Below are 3,975 nucleotides of genomic sequence, written 5' to 3' on the forward strand. Positions count from 1 at the left end.
AAGTAGCACTAGCGTCTACGAAACACAACCAATGTAATGGGATTGTACCAGGAAATGTATTTTTTTCCAACTTGGCAATAACAAAACGCATGCTCAGTCGTCATTGATGCGAGAGAACTAAGTCTTAGCCACAACGCCTACAGAATGCGATGTTTCCTGGTTAGCTAGTTCAGTCACGTGGTAATATAGAACGCTGGACTGGCATTAGAGGGTTTATATCCTATCCGCTTATTTGTTCAGCTGAGATTCTTCGTCTTATTGCTCTAAATGCATATCATCCTGCAACTCTACGTGTTATCCGCATCCTAAACAACGTACACTTTCAATGTCTAATAAATTATTTTACTTTAGGTTTCTTTATTTTAAATAATGATTTGATAATTGCCCTTAGTAAATCACAAAGCACAAAATTACCGTGCATTAAAGTTTATGAAGTATCAGCTGATTTCAGGAACGTAACAACTAGACGCCAGAAACATCTCCGGCGTGACATCCGTAACCGTACATACCCGTACAAGGTAAGTGTTAGTATTATATAAACGTCACATATGTATCCTTTAAACCCGTTACTCGAGGGTCAAAAAAGCATTAAATTCTCAAATATCAATTGCACGTGATGGACTAATGCAGTATTTACATATATAGGTATCGTTCTTCGTCAAGAAATACCGTTTTCCTAGGCCTACTCTTTCCTTACTCGAACTAACTTCCAGCCTCACCATTCCTTTCTACGTGACTGAACTACAACACCTGACTGCTTGAGAAGTTGTCTTTTTTAAACAATAAAGACTTGAGTTTAGATATAACGAATAGGTAATTTTTAATACTTAAAGCAGACAGATCATGTGCTAAAATTTTTAAATAAAATTAACAAAACGACACATCAACATTTTTTTTTACTTACACAATAATTATTTCCACCGAAACATGTAGAGTTTTTAAAGTTTCTTTTAACTTATACTTTTAAACTTTACAAATAAATTATTGTGCAAGTAAAAAACGTTAATTTTACGTTTTATTAATTTTATTTAGAAATTTTTATTGTACTCTGTATTTAGAATAAAATACCTTTTAATGTTGAAGCTGCATGTACAATTAGGTTTATATAGAGACTACTATTAAACCATAGAGTATACAATTAGGTTTATATAGAGGCTACTATTAAACCACAGAGTACAATGTTTATAATATAGCGCTATCCCATGATGCAAATGTAAATTTAAATAAAATATTCTATTGAAAAATATTTAATTATTAATCACTATTGATTGTTTATGTCGCGTGAAGCTATCTCTTGTATCCAGTCTTTATTTTGAACTTTTGTTGTTTATTATTGAGCACAAAGCTACACAAATGCTACCTCTCATATCCGGTCTTTATTTTAAACTTTTGTTGTTTATTATTGAGCACAAAGCTACACAAATGCTACCTCTCATATCCGGTCTTTATTTTAAACTGTTGTTGTTTGTTATTGAGCACAAAGCTACACAAAGGCTACCTGTCATATCCGGTCTTTATTTTGAACTGTTGTTGTTTGTTATTGAGCACAAAGCTACACAAAGGCTACCTCTCATATCCGGTCTTTATTTTGAACTGATTGTTGTTTGTTATTAAGCACAAAGCTCCACAAAGGCTACCTCTCATATCCGGTCTTTATTTTGAACTGATTGTTGTTTGTTATTAAGCACAAAGCTACACAAAGGCTACATCTCATATCCGGTTTTTATTTTGAACTGTTGTTGTTTGTTATTAAGCACAAAGGCTACCTCTCATATCCGGTCTTTATTTTGAACTGTTGTTGTTTGTTATTGAGCACAAAGCTACACAGAGGGTACCTCTCATATCCGGTCTTTATTTTGAACTGTTGTTTGTTATTAAGCACAAAGCTACACAAAGGCTATCTATCATATCCGGTCTTTATTTTGAACTGATAAGCTAGATGGAAGTAAGATAGTCAATAGGACCCATCGCCTAATCTTGGGTTGAAAAAAAGTGTTCAAAATCGGTAAAACACACGTCTACAACAAAAACTTTATTATCATATAGATGTGTTTTGCCGATTTTGAACACTTTCATTATTTTTCCACGCCTTGTGGTCTTGTGACTTTGTCCTGCCGAAAAGTAAGATTTTTCGTTCATATCTACTATAGAGCAGAGCGCGATTTTTTGTTTTTATTTTTTGGCAACGGTACGAAACGAACCATGGACCATCGGATTTAGAGTCCGCCACGCTAGTCATGTCCGTTCCTATCACTTTTGATCAAAATTAATTCAATTAGATAGACCAATACTAAAAATAAATCATAATTAATGAGCCCGATCCTGTAATAAATGAATAAACAATAAAACGATAACCTACGATGATAAGAATGCATTGAATCACCAGTTGAGTAAAATTTTGCTGTTAACTTTTAGAATTTATAAAAAGTTCTGTTGACATATAAGTTTCGATGCTTTCAATTTTATTTTAGGTTGTTTGAGGCTCGTAATAGTTTTACATATCCATTTATCGGAATCAAATAAATATATATATGTATAGAAATATTATTACAATAGGTATTTACAAGGTGAAAACATTTTTACAGGCGCATTACGTAAGCTATACGCCTCGAAATGTCATGAAATTATGTTTATCCAAAAATCCTTTTAATATCATTGATGTAAGTCTTTAGTTCACCCAGAAACATGATGTGGTTTCGTTAAATCTCATTGTATTACTACATCCTCTTTTAACAAAGATGTATTGATAAGCGTAAATAGCTCAATATTTTGGTTTGGAAGATAAGCCAACCGAAAAACTTTCACAATTTTTTTATTATCGTCATTCAAAAAAAAAAACAACAACATAAAATGCAAATCCTTAGAGCTCCAATACTGCAGGGAGACACCCAAAATGAATATCACATTCCCATTCCCGAAGCACTGAACGTCAGGTTTCTCAATTTACATCATTTGAATCATACTCAAGGAAGAGCGATGCTAAAAGTTTGAGTTGATTTTTCAAAATGTGAAAAAACTAATTAATTGAGTTACTTATACTCTAAACTCAAGCTTCTTCTCAAGCCTATTTAAAAACAATTTAATATATTCTCCATTTTCACAAAATCTCTATTAGAGCCTACTTTCTGCTTTTTGCCCTCTACCGGTCAAAACTAGGTAAAATATTTCTGATATAAATGTATTTATTTATATCAAAGCAGTTGTTGTTGTTTATCAGTTAGGCACAATAGGCTGTCTGTACCCTGCCCACTACGGGTATCGAAACCCGGTTTCTAGCGTTGTAGCAAGATATATAAAATGCGCGAACACATATTCATATCTAAGCTTTATAGACGTATTACTCAATTAAGACAAAATGTAGAAGATAATTTTCAATTAGTTTTTATTAGATAAAATCACCATTAAAATATAACATGGTACTTTCTTCAATTTGGATCTGTAGTTGAATTACTAATATAAAAAGATATTCAGAAAAATAGAAAAAAAATATCATTTGTATTATGATAACAAAGTCTATTATAATTCTCTGTACTTTTCGTGGTACCTGTTGTTGTTAGATTCTCTCTAGTTTAGTTCTGGAAAATATAAATGCAATGTTCATCACCAGGTAAAAACATTCTCTGTAGGTGATGAGTAAAAAGATAAATTGTAACTTCTATAATACCTCCAGAAACAGAAACCTTTTTTCTAAAAATCAGCAATAAAACCAGTTCATAATCACAAACTAAATAAGCAATGTTTTAGACAGATTACACAACATCTGAAGGTTTGTAAAATGATAAAGATAAACTCAAGTTACCATAACCTAATGAGATGACTTTCAGAAGTTAAAACATTAAATTGTGAAAAATTAGAAACATAACTTACAGTTTGTTTGTTTGTTTTGGAATTTCGCGCAAAGCTACACGAGGGCTATCTGCGCTAGCCGTCCCTAATTTAGCAGTGTAAGGCTAGAAGGAAGGCAGTTAGTCATCA

At 32.3% G+C, this 3,975-nt stretch overlaps 1 protein-coding gene across 6 annotated transcripts in view; it reads left to right on the forward strand.

The window, feature by feature from the left end:
• The first annotated feature begins 434 nt into the window (after positions 1–434).
• LOC106457264 (synaptotagmin-1-like) overlaps positions 435–3,975 on the forward strand; it is a 56,214-nt gene continuing 52,673 nt past the window's right edge. For 4 of the 6 annotated variants that reach the window (XM_022383108.1, XM_022383112.1, XM_022383113.1 and 1 more), the window contains exon 1: positions 440–518. The gene's annotated coding sequence lies outside the window, so the exon portion shown is untranslated. Of the gene's footprint in view, positions 519–3,975 lie in introns of all 6 variants that reach the window. The other 2 variants (XM_013916655.2, XM_022383109.1) reach the window with 2 other exon arrangements.

This window comes from Limulus polyphemus, unplaced genomic scaffold (genome assembly GCF_000517525.1).
Source record: "Limulus polyphemus unplaced genomic scaffold, Limulus_polyphemus-2.1.2 Scaffold309, whole genome shotgun sequence".
NCBI classification, from domain to species: domain Eukaryota; kingdom Metazoa; phylum Arthropoda; class Merostomata; order Xiphosura; family Limulidae; genus Limulus; species Limulus polyphemus.